General features: G+C 47.1%; 1 long non-coding RNA gene across 1 annotated transcript in view; it reads left to right on the top strand.

The window, feature by feature from the left end:
- The window catches only part of LOC119622742 (uncharacterized), a 171,902-nt gene that overhangs the window by 69,089 nt on the left and 85,606 nt on the right, over positions 1-17,207 (top strand). Inside the window, exon 4 of the long non-coding RNA XR_012094614.1 lies at positions 8,089-8,283. This is a non-coding gene — a long non-coding RNA (uncharacterized lncRNA). The remainder of the gene's footprint in view (positions 1-8,088; positions 8,284-17,207) is intronic.

A 17,207-nucleotide genomic window follows, 5' to 3' on the forward strand; every position in this document is an offset into this window, starting at 1 on the left:
AATTGAGCTGAAATTCACATCACATAAAACTAACCGTTTTAAAGTGGACAATTCAATGACATTTAGGACAGTCACAATGTTGTAACCACCACCTCTACCTAGTTCCAGAACATTTTCTTCACCCCAAAAGGAAACCCCGTATCCATTGAGCAGTCACTCTGCATCTCCCCTCTTCCCAGCCCCTGGCAACCACTGATTTGCTTTCTGTCTCTATGGATTTACCTACTCTGGATATTTCACATGAATGGAGTCATGCACTACGTGGCCTTTTATGTCTGGCTGCTTTTACTCTGCATCGTTTTTGTGGTTCATCCATGTTGTGCCTGTGTGAGTGAGAGAGGAAAGAAAGAAACCAGTCAGGCAGGCAGTTTGGGTGGGTCCTCGGTTGAATTCTTCCAAACAAAAGAACAGCCTGAAAAATCAAGCTGCAGGCACAGATGAGGGAACGTGCACAGGGGGGCTTGCCTAAGACATGCCCACAGCCGCACAGATAAGATTACACAGGTGACTTGCCCAGACATGCCCACAGTGGAAAATTCCATCCCCTGACACATGTGCAGGAAGGGGAGCAAAGCAATATGGAGTAATTCAAGCTAAGGGTCCTGCAGGCGCATTAGGAGGACAGAGTGGAGCTACCAGAAATTCATGCCTTATGCAAAGGAGACACTCAGCCCTCATCAGTTTCATATAAAAGTCTTCGCAGTCTACTGTAAAAACGGCAACCCTCTTTCAGGCCCGCTGTCTGCAGCAGAGAGCTTTCTTCTGCTGCTTATTAGACTTTAGCACCAACTTCACCCTTGGTGTCCACGTTCCTTAATTTTCATGAGACAAAGAACTCCAGGTGATACCTCAGACAAGGACAGACTGCGGATTGGGGTGCATTGGCGAGACTGTAACACTAGTGCTTCATTCCTTTTCATAGCTGAATCATAGTCCGCTCTGCAGAGATCACAGTGATCACATTTTGTTTACCCACGTATCCTTTTAAAAAACGTTTTCGTGGAAATGAGGTCTCACTATGTCACCCAAGCTGGTCTCAAACTCCTGGCCTCAAGTGATCCTGCCCTGCTTGGCCTCCCAAAGCACTGGGATTACACGCGTGAGCCACTGCACCAGGCCTAACCATTTATCCATTGATGGGCATTTGCGTTGTTTCTACCTTTTGGCTTTTATGAATAAAGCTGCTATGAACCTTTATGTATACATCTTTTAGAGGAGTGAGTGATTTTTGAAACAAAGGGTCAAGAAGACCACTATCTCCCCAGGAAACGTTTCCATGCTCTTTTCTTCCCGGCATCTTTACACACCAATTCTCTGCATTGCCTCCATGCACGGCCATTAACTGGATTACTGGGGATTCCTAAATAATGATGACAATGCCGAGAACCAGCCTCATATATGATCTTTGCTGCCTGTCACCAGCATCCATGCCTAAGAAAGTATTCCAGTGCTAATAAAGTGCCTGATTCCAGTGCCTAATAAAGTATTTCATCCATGCCTAATAGAGTGTTCCAGTGCTAGGAAGATGCTTGGAATGTCACAGAGGTGGGAATAGCTTAAAAGCAAGCAAATAATTATTGTTAGGCTTAAGTGAAACTCCGGGCTCTGCCACTTACTTGCTAGGTGGTAGCCTCAGGTGAGTCACTGAACAACTTCTCCAAGCTGTTAATGTGTATTTGCAAGCCAAACCCTAAAGATAACACCCACCTCCCAGCATTCCTGGGAGGGGCCAGTGAGGTGAGGAATGGAGGATACTCCATATAGTGAGTGAGGTGAGTAAGGATACAGTGAGGTGAGGAGTGGAGTCAGATACTTGGCACAGGGCGACAGCCTATCACAGAGGGGACTTTTCTTATTCTGATTTTTTTTTTTTTTTTTTTTTTGAGACAGTTTCGCTCTTGTTGCCTGGGCTGGAGTGCAGTGGTGCGATCTCAGCTCACCACCACTTCTGCCTCCCGCGTTCAAGCGATTCTCCTGCCTCAGACTCCCTAATAGCTGGGATTACAGGCGTGTGCCACTATGCCCAGCTAATTCTGTATTTCTAGTAGAGACGGTGTTTCTCCATGTCGGCCAGGCTGGTCTCGAACTCCTGACCTCAGGTGATCCACTCGCCTCGGCCTCCCAAAGTGCTGGGATGACAGGCATGAGCCACAGCGCCTGGCCTCTGCTTTTTAAAAACAATGGCAGGTTTGGTGTTAGGCTCTGTGCATACTGATTCAGGGCTAGTGGGGAGACTTTGCAAACACGGCTTTGCAGTTTAGGATGCAGGACTGATTACAGGGTGATGTTGTTAGATATTTGGGAATTCTTTGAGGTGTTCTGTGTCTTGAGAGTTCAACTGTCCCTTTTTTTGGAACAGTGAAGCCATATCTTTGCAAGGGGAAGAAGACAAAAGACTGGCTTGAGTTCTCTCCCATCTCTCTGGATCTTTCTCTCTGTCATCTTTCTGGCTCTTTCCCTCTCTCTTTCAGACCCACTTCTGAATCAGGCTAAACTTTGTGTGACCCCATACTGCTTATATGTGACACCAGTCTTTTCTAAACACAGGCTGAGCTCAAAATCCATTACAGAAACACCCAGAACGTCTGTACGTAGTTATCTCTGAATTGAATCGAGCCAGGAATTTGGGCCCTTTTTTGTCTTAACCTTATCATTATTGGCACTCGATCAGATAGAGACTGTCAAGGCAAAGCTTTGTCTGTCAAGGCAAAAGACCAAAGGGCTGGGAAAAGATTAATTTCACATGTTTTGCATTTAGAACAGGTAGTTTCCCTAGCCTGCAAAGAAGCTGAGTATAAACTTGTTGGTGTGACGACTCTCTTAGTTGGTGTGATGACTCTGTTGGTGTGATGACTCTTTGTTGGTGTGATGACAACTCTTAGGTAAGAATGTGTCATGAAAGAAGCTGATAAAGGCAGAAGATGTTGGTTTTCCATCTAACAGTCATGTTCCCTTCTCCCATGTCTTACTTGCTCTACCAAGTAAGAAGTACTGTCAGGAGTCTAACAACTATTTGCTCGCTTTAAAGCTGTTCTCACCTCCATGACATTCCAAGCATCTTCCTAGCACTGGAATATTTTACTAGGCAAGGATGGTGGTGGCAGGCAGCAAAGATCACTTAAGAGGCTGTTTCTTTCTTTCTTTTTCTTTTTTGAGACGGAGTTTTGTTCTTGTTGCCCAGGCTGGAGTGCAGTGGCGTGATCTCATCTCACTGCAACCTCTGCCTCCCAGGTTCAAGTGATTCTCCTGCCTCAGCTTCCCGAGTAGCTGGGATTACAGGTATGCACTGCCACATCACCCAGTTAATTTTTTGGATTTTTTAGTAGAGACGGGGTTTCTCCACGTTGGTCAGGCTGGTCTCAAACTCCCGACCTTAGGTGATCCGCCTGCCTTGGCATCCCAAAGTGGTGGGATTATAGGCGTGAGCCAGTGCACCTGGCCTAGATCAATACTTTTTTGTTGTTGTTTTTGAGATGGAGCCTTGCTCTGTCACTCAGGCTGGAGTGCCATGGCGTGATCTCAGCTCATTGCAACCTCTGTTTCCCAGGTTCAAGTGATTCTCCTGTCTCAGCCTCCCAAGTAGCTGGGACTACAGGAATATGCCCGGCTAATTTTTGTATTTTTGGTAGAGATAGGGTTTCACCATGTTGGTTAGGCTGGTCTTGAACTCCTGACCTCAAATTATCCACCCACCTCAGCTTCCTGAAGTGATGGGATTACGGGTGTGAGCCACCATGCCCGGTTGGCAGAGGCTGTTTCACAGCATCATCCTTGTTTAGGAATCCTCAGTAATCCACTTAATGGCCATGCATGGAGGCAATGAAGAGAATTGCTGTGTAAAGCTGCCGGGAAGAAAAGATCATGGAACCATTTCCTGGAGAGATAGTGGTTTTCTTGACCCTTTGTTTCAGATTCGGATTGGTTGAAGTTGTTGACAAAAAAGCCAAACTGTAAAATATTTAAAGAGGTTTATTCTGAGCTAGTACGAGTGACCATGGCCTGAGGAACAGCTTCAAGAGATTCTGAGAAAATGTGTCCTATGTGGATAGGTTGTAGCTTCATCTTATACATTTTAGGGAGACAGAAGTTACAGGCAAAGACATAAGTCAGTACATGGAAGGTATATATTTATTTGCCCCCAAAAGGTGGGAATCTCAAAGTGGGAGGGGAGACTGGTTACAGGTCACAGGTGGATTAAAAGATTTTCTGATTGGCAGTTGGTTGAAAGAGTTAAGCTTTGTCTGCAGACTTAAGGTAAATGCTTAAGTTAAGATAAGAGGGGTTGCAGAAGCCGAGGTTCTTGTTATGTAGATGAAGCCTCCAGATGCAGCCTCAGGGAGAATACAGTAAATACCTCTTTTCAGACCTTGAAGATGTCAAACTGTCATTTAATCTCTTCTAGATCTGGGTAAGATGGAGAAAAGGAAGAAGATTCTCTTCAGATGCAAATTTCTCCCACAAAAGACAACTTTGGGGCTGGACGTGGTGGCTCACGCTTGTAATCCCCGCGCTTTGGGAGGCCGAGGTGGGCAGATCATGAGGTCAGGTGTTTGCGACCAGCCTGACCAACATGGGGAAACCCCGTCTCTACTAAAAAATACAAAAAAATTAGCTGGGTGTGGTGGCAGGCATCTGTAGTCCCAGCTACTCAGGAGACTGAGGCAGGAGAATCACTTGAACCTGGGAGGTGGAGGTTGCAGTGACCTGAGATCGCACCATTGCACTCTAGCCTCGATGACAGAGCAAGAGTCTGTCTCAAAAAAAAAAAAAAAAAAAAAGACAATTTTGAAGGGTCATTTCAAAATATGTCAAGAAATAGATTTTGGGGTAAACAATTTTGATTTCCCTCAGGGTCTGCTGTCATGTGATGTTATATTAGAGTCAGGTTAGAATTTAGTATCTTATGGCCACAATAAAGTCTTCTGTCAACCTTATGATCTATTTTATTTTATTTTATTTTATTTTATTTTATTTTATTTTATTTTTTGAGACAGTCTTTCTCTGTCTCCAGGCTGGAGTGCAGTGGCATGACCTCGACTCACTGCAACCTCCACCTCCTGGGCTCAAGCAATCCTGCCTCAGCCTCCCAAATAGCTGGGACTACAGGTGTGTGCCACCATACCCAGCTAGTTTTATATTTTTAGTATAGATGGGGTTTCACCATGTTGGTCAGGCTGGTCTGGAACCCCTGACTTTGTGATCCACCTTCCTCAGCCTCCCAAAGTGCTGAGATTACAGGTGTGAGCCACTGCATCCAGCCTATGAGCTCTATTTTAATGTTAATGCCAGTCAGCTGTGCCTAAACTCCAACAGGGAGGGGGAATAATGAGGTATATCCGACCTCCCTTCCCATCATGGTGGGGAATTCATTTTTTCAGGTTTCCCTTGGCCCAGAGAGAGTCTGTTCAGTTGGTTGGGGGTGCTTAGGATGTTATTTTTAGTTTCCAAAGCAAACATATGGTCCCACTCTGTTTGCCTGTTTTTGGCTCAGGCAGGAACATGTGACCCAGTTGCAGCCAATGAGATGTCAGGAGAAGTCAACTGGGGGCTTCTGGGAAATGGTTCTTAGCTCCTAGAAAGAGATAGAAGGAAGAGATGGCCCCCTTCTCACCTCAGGATGTTGTGTGTGGATGTTTGCCTGGAGCTGTAGCAGCCGTTTCAATGCCATGAGGAGAGACATGAAGATAGCAGTGAAGACAGAAAGAACTGGAGTCCTTGCTGTTGTAATTAGCTGCAGAATTAACCACCTCTCGAACTGCCCTACCTCTGAATGCCTTGTAAAGGGAGAGGATAAATGTCTTTACCATTGAAGCACCTTTTGTTGTGTTTATTATTTGCAACCAAGCAGATCCTGACTGTTAAAATGCTTGATGCTCCATTTCATGCCAGCTACCAGAAAAAGGTGGGACAGTTGGTCAGCCAGCTGAGTCTAGGGAGAATCCTGAGCTTATTAACCCGTTGCTGCCTGCGTCATTGGCCTGTGCCTATAAAACGAGAGATGTTGCTTCCTTTTTAGGTTCACATGATGACAGCACAAGCCTTCACCAGCCTCTGTAAAGGAAATGAGATTCTTTACAATCCCACTGGGGAGTTTCGAGAGGGCCCCCTTACAGACATGGTGGAAGAGGAAGCACTCAGTCTCTTTTCTTCAAAGCTTCTCATCTGAATGAGGCTGCTCTCTCCCTCTGCCTCCTGTGTTAATCGGGGACAGCATTAGGGGAAGTCTGCATCTGCAGACCATTTTGGAGGAGTGAGCTAGTGACTGCAAAGTGCTTAGAACAGTGCCTAGCACATAATAAACACTCAGCAAATGTGGCTGTTGTTATAACTAATTTTTTCGTTTGTTTTGAGATGGTGTTTTGTTCTTGTTGCCCAGGCTGGAGTGCAGTGGCACAATCTCAGCTCACTGTAACCTCTGGTGCTGCACGAGGTGATGTGTTTGCAGAGTTTTTTTTTGCCCTTGAAGAGCACTTATGACTGGAGAGCAAGATACATGCCTACAAGCAGAAGCTGACGGGCTTGCTGTCATGTGGGAAAGTCCTTGGACGAGCTGTCTGCTTGCAGGGAGGTGTCTGCAGTTCAGGTAGGGTGTCCCAGCTCGGTGGATCTCTGGGTTCTAGAGTTTATTTGGTGTAACCTCTGCCTCCCAGGTTGAAGCGATTCTTATGCCTCAGCCTCTTGAGTAGCTGGGAATAATTATAGGCGCCCACCACCATGCCTGGTTAATTTTTTGTATTTTTACTAGAGATGGGGTTTCACCATGTTGGCCAGGCTGGTCTCGAACTTCTGACCTCAGGTGATGCGCCCATCTTGGCCTCCGAAAGTGCTGGGATTACAGGCATGAGCCACCATGCCCAGCCTGTTATAACTAATTATTCTCCTCTTTGTCTTAGGGATGTGTTTGGCTTTAAATGCCACACAATCTGCAATGCTTGAGGGATGTCCCCTGAGAGGACTAAAGAACTGACAAAGGAGGAGAAGGAAATAATGGGACAGGAGGAAGAAACAGTGAGAAGAGGAGGGGAGTGGGCAGGAGGAAATAAGGAGAGGAAGAAAAAGAGGCCAAAGTGGGGGAGAGAGGGGCAGCTGGTCCCTGGAGCCATCTATGTCCCTGGTTTGCAGAGAACATTCCCAAGGGAGTCATGTTCCTGTTGCTCATTAATTCCCTGATCAACTGGCCCCTTGTCGGGCTCTTGCTGGGAGCAGTTGAGTGTCTTCTAACTGGGAGCAGCTGAAACTTAAAGGGTTTTGCATCGTATATTGTTTCCGGAGCTCCCTTTTTCCTGTAGCTTCTGTTTTTCGTATTAAATGCTGCTGCTGAATTTGCAGCTGAAAGAAAGACAGAAAGTACTGAGGAAGGCCTTGCCGCCCTTAAAGCTTCAGTGGAGCAGTGGGTCTCCACGCTCAGAGGTGCTTTCTAGCTGTCCAGTTTACAAATGAACTGGCAAGGCAAGCTAGACCTTTCATCCAAGAGTCCAAATTAATGTTGCCTCTGAGTGTTTGAAGGAGCCACGAGGTCTGACTTACGCACGGCTCTTTCTTCCTGGCAAAACCTGATGGGTCTGTTTCTGTTGTTATATCTGGGGAGCTTCTCACCAGGAAGGGACAAGCTTGTTGTAAAAAACTTGGTGAGTTTCTGTCTGGTCGGCAGTCGCAGGAATACTGGACCACTTGAGGGAGGCTCTGGGATCCCTACATCTTTCCACTGCTTCCTGAGCCAGAGAGTATAAGGGGACAGGAAAGAATTCACTCTTCTCTGCTGAAGTTCAGAAGCTCTAATGGGGTAACAGCCAGAACAGGGGAGCCTTGGGTTTCCTAGAGGCCTAGAGGCTTGGGTTTCCTGCTTATGAGTGCACCCCCCAAACATCCAGAACTGCGGGGGCCTCCCAGGGTTGAAGCAACAAGCCACAGGTCCAGCACTTGGCTTCCGGACCCCCTGGTCTCAGCAGTGGCTGTGTGTCCACCCATACATTTGTTACTCAGCATCACTGTGGCCACTGCTGACCCATACTTACGAGGTGTTCAGAAGTCACCGACAAAGTAGTTGCCTGAGCTCAGCTTCTCCTCGTCACCTTTTCTCCTTTCCAGGCTGTACTTGTGAGAGTCTTCGTGGACCATGGTGCTGCACGAGGTGATGTGTTTGCAGAGGTTTTTTTGCCCTTGAAGAGCACTTACGACTGGAGAGCAAGACACATGCCGACATGCAGAAGCTGACGGGCTTGCCGCCACGTGGGAAAGTCCTTGGACAAGCTGTCTGCTTGCGGGGAGGTGTCTGCGGCTCAGGTAGGGTGTCCCAGCTCGGTGGATCTCTGGGTTCCAGAGTTTATTTGGCGAAACACAACAGGGGTTATCACTGTGGCCCACTGTGGCCCATGGCAGGGCTGAGCTGCCAACTTGATGCCCGTTGTTAGGAACAGATGTGAATCGTGTGTCCGGATGAATAAGCCTCACCCTGTGGAGCCTCCATGCTGTAGAGAACTGGAGGAGCCCAGGTTTGCAGAGTCTGCAAGCTGATTGTGTCTATGCGAGGAGAAATCCCTCACTCAGAGGGACTGCGTTCCAAGAGGGCTGGGAAGTGAAGCCCAGTCTTTGTGACTTCTCTTTTCAGACCCAGGAAACATGGGTTCTGTGTTCCCTAAAAGCACTCTGTAGACCATTTATCACGTGAGACCTAGTTATTTGTCTACTATATGCCAGGCAGTAGAAGTAAAATGATGATGAAGTCATGGACCCTGAGTTCAGAGAGCTCGGTGGCTAATGAGAGAGGTGATTACAATGCAGCATGATGAATGAGATAACAGGAATAAGAGGAGGCTCACTTGGCCCAAGCATGATGGCTGGAGGGAGTCTTTTCCCAGGAGACAAGGGGGCCATTGCAAGAGGAGGCCAGATGGGGAGAGGAGGAGCGCGGCCGGCAGAGGGAACAGCCCTGCTGAAGACAGGCAGGCTGGAGAGAACTCCATGTGCTATGGACCTGGGAGTAATTAATTTCCCCTGAAAGCAGAGGGGGGCTGTTTTCGTGCTTATTTGTATCATATATTTCATCTTTTGTAAATTTCCCATTGTGTTTTAACATTTCCCTTTGGGTTTTAAAAATGCCTGCACACATTGTTTGATACTCTTCCCTTCAAAGAAGGGAGTGTGGGTTGGATTTAATGGCCAGGTTCTAATGAATTAAGTTAAGTGGAAGTGCCTGTGTGTCTTTGGAGACTAGGCAGCGGGCGGTGAACTCACTCTCTCTCTCTTTCTCTGTCTCTTCATATGTATCTGTCTTTCTCTCTTTCATTTGCTCTGAAGTGAGCTGCCATGTGGAGAGGCCCACATGGTGAGAGACTGAGGCCTCCCGCCGACAACCAGGAAGGAGCTGAGGCTCTCACTAACAGCAGAGGTGTGACCTTGGAGGCCCAGCAAGCCTTTTAATGGCCACAACCCCAGTGTACCTCCTGACTGCATGAGACACCCTGAATTAGAATCCCCCTAGTTAAGCTGCTCCTGGATTCCTGACCTTCAGACAGTGTGAGATAATACATGTTTGTTGTTTAAGCTGCTGAGTTTTGGGATAACTTGTTACACAGCAGTAGGTAACTAATACACCAGTCCATGTTCCCTGCTCACTTTGTTTGAGGGAGTGTTTGTCTTTAATTGATTTTTGGAAGTTCTTTATATATTAAATTATGAACCCTTGGTATAGATACATGTTGCAAAAATTTTCCCATTGTAATCTTGTATATGCTTTTGAAAACATATATATGTATACTTTTTAAAAACCCAAACACCATTCATTATATTTTCTGTCTTTGGTGACATTTAGAAATGTATTAGGTTGAAATTGCTAATATTCAATTGTTATTGACTGGCAAGAAATTAGACCTAATAGTCCCCACCACAAAATCATGTACATTTTTTTCCCTGTATTTTTCTCTCCACACTTTTATGGTTTTGATATTAAAATTTAAGATCATTTGTTGCAGGACAGGTGAGCACCAAAACTGGGGCTTAGCCTGGGAGGATTCTTAGCTCTGCCCAGGAAAGAACCGAAGGGCGATCTGGTGGTGTTAAACAGCAATATTTTATTCAGTGCTATTTCTCCTTGTGGAGCAGGGCTAACTGATAGGCAGTGTGCCCAGAATCTGCAGCCTATGAGCTACTGCAAACTGTGTTTATACCCACTTCTATCCGCTTTCAATAACATGCAAATTAAGGGGCAGGTTAATGCAAATTGAGGGGTGGCTTATTTAGAACTTTCTAGGAAAGCAGCAGTAACTTCCGGGTCATTGTCATGGAAAGGAGTGATAACTTCTGGGTCGTCGCCATGGCATTTGTAAACTGTTATGAGGCTGACGGGAGTGTCCTAGGTTAATGAGCAATGAGGACAGCCAGGGATCACTTTCATAGCCATCCGCTTGTTCCTGCCTCTGTTTCTTTACTTTATTCTGTCTGAACCAGATTTTGTCTTGGTCAACAGGGTCGTGATCAGAAAATAAGTCCTGCTGGTTTCCTACCTCGTCTTGACTTGTCTTTGGCTTCTTCCTTCACCTGCTTCTTAAATGATGCTATTTCCCTGACCATAATCTATTTCTATCCCCTCTTCATATTCTCCTTGGGCAACTGTGTGCAGCCCACATGTCCGCTCCCTCCTGTGACGATGGCTCCAGCTTCACTTCCCAGCCTGGACCCACCTCTCCAGGGTGGGCTAGGCATCTCCACTTGGGTGCCTGGAGACATTGTAAATTCCACATCTCACCCTCAGACATGTTCTCACATTCCCATTTCTTAGCAAACAGCATCCCTAGACATGCAGATCCCGAATCCTAAAACCCTATGCCCAGTCCTTCACCAGCTGTCACAGGCCACCAACTGACTCTTCTCTAAAATGTCCTCAGCACGCTGACTCCCCTATCTGTCAACATAACCACTTCCCAAGTTGAATTCTTCCATGTTTTTCTCCAGAACAACAGCCGAGGCATCCTAAGAGGTCTTCCTGCCTCGGTTCCAATTCATACGAGTGATCTTTCTAGACCCCCAAAGTGACTTGAGAAGTGACTTGCACAATGTCACGCAGCAGAAACAAGAATCCTGCTCGGTGGCCTCCCAGTACTTCCTTGCTCCATAATTCATGAGAGAAGCATCTGCAGAACATAACCCTGTCCCAGCTTTCAGGGTGGTGTGCAGCTCAGACAGGAGCCAGACACGTGGCTAGCCAGTCCCATGAGATGTGAATGCCGTTATGGAGGAGTGGGGGCAGGTCGTGGAAGCAGGGAAGCGACTCAGCTACTCAGCCTCCCTAGTAGCTGGGATTACAGGCACCCACCACCATGCCTGATGCTGTTAACTCTACATCATTCCACGGTTTCACATTCCTGGCAGGACAATCTCCAAGGTTCCTGGCTTCCCATAAAGGCACAGCCACCCTGAAGCCAACCATGTTGGGCGTCCTGTGGTTTCCCAAGCATACCACACTCCTCCTGGCCCTCTCTTCTGGGAGTCCCCTCCCCTTCCTTGCCTGTCAACATGGCCACTTCCCAAGCTGAATTCTTCCACATTTTTCTCCAGAACAACAGCCTTCAAAACTCAGCAGGAGCATCCTCTCCTCTCGAAATGCCGAGCCAACACTTCCCTGCTTCCACGACCTGCCCCCACTCCTCCATGACAGCATTTGCATCTCATGGGACTGGCTAGCCACGTGTCTGGCTCCTCTCTGAGCTGCAGCTTCCCTGAAAGCTGGGACAGGGTTATGTTCTGCAGATGCCTCTTTCATGAATTGTGGAGCAAGGAAGCACTGGGAGGCTGCCGAGCAGGATTCTTGTTTCACTTCTCAGGGTCTCAAAACATTTCACAAAGTTCCATGTTTGTTGTTGTTGTTGTTGTGAGATGGAGTTTCGCTCTTGTTGCCCAGGTTGGAGTGCAATGGCACTATCTTGGCTTACCACAACCTCCACCTCCCAGGTTCAAGCAATTTTCCTGCCTCAGCCTCCTGAGTAGCTGGGATTACAGGCACCCGCCACCACGCCTGGCTAATTTTGTATTTTTAGTAGAGAAAGGGTTTCACCATGTTGGCCAGGCTGGTCTCGAACTTCCCACCTCAGGTGATTCACTCACCTCAGCCTCCCAAAGTGCTGGGATTACAGGCATGAGCCACCGCACCTGGCCTAACTTCCATGTTATTAAGGGAAAAAAGGTAGAAATAAAAAACATGCCTAAAGAAGAAGACAAAAGGCAAAAACATTTCTGTTGTTTCCCCTGCCCCAACACATACAGCCTAAATACTTCCTTTCTCATATGAGGAAATCCTACGTAAAGGGACCAGATTGGTTTTCAGTTATGTGAAACATCCACTGAACTAAGGAGTTTTGTACCAGTGAAGCAATGGTGGTGAGGGAGGGAGGGTTTGGGAGTTGACTAGTTCTCTAGACAAGTTGGGGGAGAGAATGAGGTTTGGCCTCGGGTAGAGTGCCGTGGATGTGTTGGGGAATGCAGCTTAGGAAAGGTGAGTAAAACCACAGAGGAGGTGAGTATGACCCCAACAGATGGGATGGTTAGGAATGGGAGGCTAAGGACAGCTGCACTGTCTTCTAAATAAATGTCTCTCAACCTGGGGAGCATGACTATGTGTCAGAGCAGTGGTCCCCAACCTTTTTGGCACCAGGGACCGGTTTTGTGGAAGACAGTTTTTCCACAGACCGGGCTGGAGGGTGCAGGAATGGTTTTGGCATAATTTAAGTGCATTACATGTGCTGTGTGCTTATTTCTATTATTATTACATACTCATTATAATGTAGAATCAGTGGGAGTCCTGAGCTTGTATCCCTGCAATGAGATGGTCCCATCTGGGGGCGACAGGAGACAGTGACAGATGATCAGGCATTAGATTCTCAAAAGGAGCACAGAACCTAGATCCCTCACGTGCGCAGTTCACAATAGGGTTTTCACTACTGTGAGAATCTCATGCCACTGCTGATCTCTGACAGGAGGCGGAGCTCAGCTTTGCTTTGCCCACCTGCGGCTTACCTCCTGTGTGGCCTGGTTGCTAACAGAACTGATACCCATCTGTGGCCCAGGGGTTGCGGACCCCCATGTTAGAGATTCTGAAAGCTCTCTCTGAGAATGTTTTTATTTTGTCTCCATTTCAATGAGTTTCAGTTCTCTCTTGTGACTTAAAACCCAACAATGTCTATTTCTCACCATTGTGGGATCAGCTGGGTGGCTCTCCTGTTCCCCGTGGTGTACGCTGCATCTGGAATGTCCGAGATGGCTTCTTTCAAGATGGCGGCTGGCCCCTCAGCTGGATGATTGGCAGGTTGGCACCTGGACGGTCATCTCTCTCTCCTTATTGCTACCGTAGGCTTTGCTGTGGCACTGTGTGCTCAGAGTAGCTCAAACTCCTCACACGGTGGCTGTCTCCAATAGAAGGGACGTGGAAGCTGCCAGTCTCTCGCACAGCCTCACTTCTGCCCGTTTTATTGGTCAAAACCAGTCCCAGGCCTGCCCACATGGGGGGTGCAGCACACACATCTGGCGTGGGGGAAGGCGTTGATGGCAGCTGTCTTCGGAGACACTTTACCTCACAATGACAATATTCCCAATCACTTGCTTGAGTGTTTTGTGACTGAGGACATGTGACTTTGGTGTCCACGACTGCCTTTGTATTTATGATTATATTTGAACCAACTACCACTACTTTAATTGCTCTGGATGTTAAGCAAAGAACAGAGGTTGACTTACTGTGCCAATGACCATCCCTGCCCAGTGAGGCCTGAATGGCCGTGGCATATGGTGCCAATGTGGTTTCCCACTCCTCTGGTGGACTTAGCTCCCCACAGCGGGTCCAGAGGCCAGCACCTTATTTGAGCTGTGAGAGGTGACTCCATTCCAGGACAATGGCATCAACTGCCACATTATATCACTGTTTTTTTAATTAAAAAAAAAAGTTTGGCCGGGTGCGGTGGCTCACGTCTGTAATCCCACAACTTTGAGAGGCCAAGGCAGGCAGATCACCTGACATCGGGAGTTTGAGACCAGCCTGACCAACATGGAGAAACCCCGTCTCTATTAAAAATACAAAATTAGCTGGGTGTGGTGGCGCAAGCCTATAATCCCAGCTACTCGGGAGGCTGAGGTTGTGGTGAGCCGAGATCACGCCATTGCACTCCAGCCTGGGCAACAAGAGTAAAACTCCATCTCAAAAAAAAAAAAAAAAAAAATTATTGAGAAGATGGTATAGAAATTCCCCTATACCTCCCCTCGACAGTTTCCCCATTATTGACATCTTGCATTTAGCACAGGACATTTGTTACAATGAATGAGCCACTATTTATACATTACAGTGGTCCCCTATTATCCTCAGGGGACATGTTCCAAGACACCCAGTGGATGCCTGAAACTGTGGATGCCACCAAGTCCCATATCTCCTATGTTTTTTTCCATCTGATAACTGAGGCAGCGACTAAGTGACTGACAGGTAGGTAGTGTCCACGGCGTTGATATGCTGGACACAAGGAAGGCTCATGTCCTGGGCAGGATGGCACGAGATTTCCTCACGCTGTGCAGCATGGCGCGCGGTTGAAAACTTACGAATTGTTGATTTCTGGAATTTTCCATTTAATATTTTCAGGCAGCTGTTGACGGTGGGTAATCAACCACGGAAAGCAGAACTGCGGATAAGGGGGAACTCCTGTGTTACTAATGAAAGTTCTTAGCTTACATTAGGGTTCCCTCACTGTTTGCTTTCTGCAGGCACTGGGTTTTGACAAATGCATAGTCCCAGAGCCCCCATGACAGTATCACATAGAGTAGGTTTACGGCTCTGAAAATCCTCTGTGCTCCGCCCACTCAATCCTCCATCACCCTAAACCCCTGGCAGCCACTCATCTTTTTACCGTCTCTATAGTTTTGCCTTTTCCAGAATGTCATTTAACTGGTATGGAGTCTTTTCAGATTGGCTTCTTTCACTTGGCAATATGCATTTAAGGTTCTTCTAGGTCCATCCGTGGCTTGATAGCTCATTTCTTTTATCACTGAAAAATATTCCATTGCATGGGCATGTCACAGTTTATCCATTCAGCTCTTGAAGGATGTCTTGGCTACTCCCCGGTTTTAGCATTTATGAATAAAGGTGCCATAAACATTTGTGTGCAGGTTTTTTATTTTTTATTTTTTGAGGCAGAGTCTCAGTCCATCGCTCAGGCTGGAATGCAATGGCGCAATCTCGGCTCACTGCAACCTCTGCCTCCTGGATTCAAGCAATTCTCCTGCCTCAGCTCCCCGTGTAGCTGGGATTACAGGCACCACCACCATGCCTGGCTAATTTTTGTATTTTAGTAGAGACAGGGTTTCACCATGTTGGCCAGGCTGGTCTTGAACTGCTGACCTCAGGTGACCTGCCTGCCTCAGCCTCTCAAAGTGCTGGGATTATAGGCATGAGGCACCACACCCAGCCCATATGTAGGTTTCTGTGTAGACATAAGCTTTCAGATCAGTTTGACAAATTCCTAGGAATATGATTTTTGGATTGTATGGTAAGATTATAATTATCTTTGGAAGATGCTGTCAAACTGTCTTCCAAAGTGGCTACACCATTTTGCATTCCCATTGGCAACCAGTGAGGGTTCCTGCTGCTCTATGTCCTCGCAATGTTTGGTGTATTTCGGATTTTAGCCATTACATAGTGGTATGTAGTGGTAAAAACAAGTAATTGTTTTATAAATTTAAAAAAATGTAGTTTTATGTTATTTATAAGTTGGTTTTAGATGGATAATTGTTTAAGAAGTCTAAGCATCCTCATTCATTAATTCAGTAGATATTTGTTAAGCACCTACTATGTGCCAGATATGTTTTAGTAGCTCAAGACATAGCAGTGAACAAAGTAGACCAAAATACTTGTCCTCTCAAAGCTGAGATTCTAGTGGGAGCAGATGGGAGATCTATAAGGTCAGCAAATAAAACAAATAGGAAGATGAGTGGGGATCAGAGCTTTGGAGAAAGAGATCAAGGGAGTGGGGTAAGGGGATGCTGGGGAGGGCTGTGTGCATCATCTCAGATGGGGGCCAGGAGGGGCCTCCCTGGGAGGGACATCTGCATGGCCTTAGAAAGGTCAAGACAAGGAGTAGTGGGTGTGGATGGCCTGCCTGAGGACCAGCAGCACCACCAGGAGGCAGGAGTGGAGGGAATGAGGGCACCATTAGGAAGGGCAGCCAGCCGAGCGACTGGGAGGAGATGGGGGATCACACAGGGCCTCCTGGACCATTGTGAGAACTTAAGCTTTTGCTGTGAGTGAGATGTGAGCCCTGGCAGAGTTTTGTGCAGAGGAGTGACAGGAACGGGTGAATGCTTTAAAAGGATCATGTTGCAGTTAAAATACAAGCCGGAGCATGTCACTCTTCTGTTTAAAGCCCTGCAATGGTTCCGCCTGAGATGCCAGTGGCCTTGCCGGGAGTGGACAGCAGGCGTTGCATTCTAGAGGTGTCCAGAAGGCAGAACCAATAGGATTTGCTGACAAATGGCACAAATGATACAAATGACAGAGAGCAATTGGGGATGGCTTGAAAACATTTGACTTGAACAGCTGGGAGGCTGGATGGCGACTTTATACCTGGTTTCAGGTTTTTGTGTTTTAAATCACATTCTCTGTTGCATAGTTTAAATAAACAGCTTGAGGTGTCTTTGTGGGAATTTTAATGCCTTGCCATGGAGTCCGGCACATTGTTCAAGTTGATGAACTCTGGCTCATAAAGGGTATTCCTGTGCAGCAGGACCATAGAATTTATTGTCCAAACTGGGGCATCTCGAGTGAAAAGGCTGCTGTTTCTAATCACACTGGGACAACCCACGTAAACCTGGGCTGCCCCAGGCAAAATGGGATGTATTGATGGTTTAGTGGGTGATATTTCCTGAAAACCCAAAGAGCGAGGCAAAAGGCAGAAAGACGGGGAAGAAGGGAGAGAAAAAGGCAAGGATAGACCTGCCCACAGGTGAAGGTTGAGGGGCACGTTATCAGGAGGGACGGAAAGTGAAAGGCAAGGTTTCTTCTGCCCAGGGAGGTCTGGAATGGCAGGGGCCCTGCTGTGGGTGTTGAGCCCCCAAGTAGCTACCACCCTCATTTTATCTAGGGTGCTCTCTCTGTCATCACTTCACTTCCAGGTATGTCAGCTCCAGATGGCAGTCAACACGTGGGACTGGACACAGGATAAAGAGCTCGGGAAAAGGAAGTC

This window comes from Chlorocebus sabaeus, chromosome 11 (assembly GCF_047675955.1).
Source record: "Chlorocebus sabaeus isolate Y175 chromosome 11, mChlSab1.0.hap1, whole genome shotgun sequence".
In the NCBI taxonomy this organism is placed as follows: domain Eukaryota; kingdom Metazoa; phylum Chordata; class Mammalia; order Primates; family Cercopithecidae; genus Chlorocebus; species Chlorocebus sabaeus.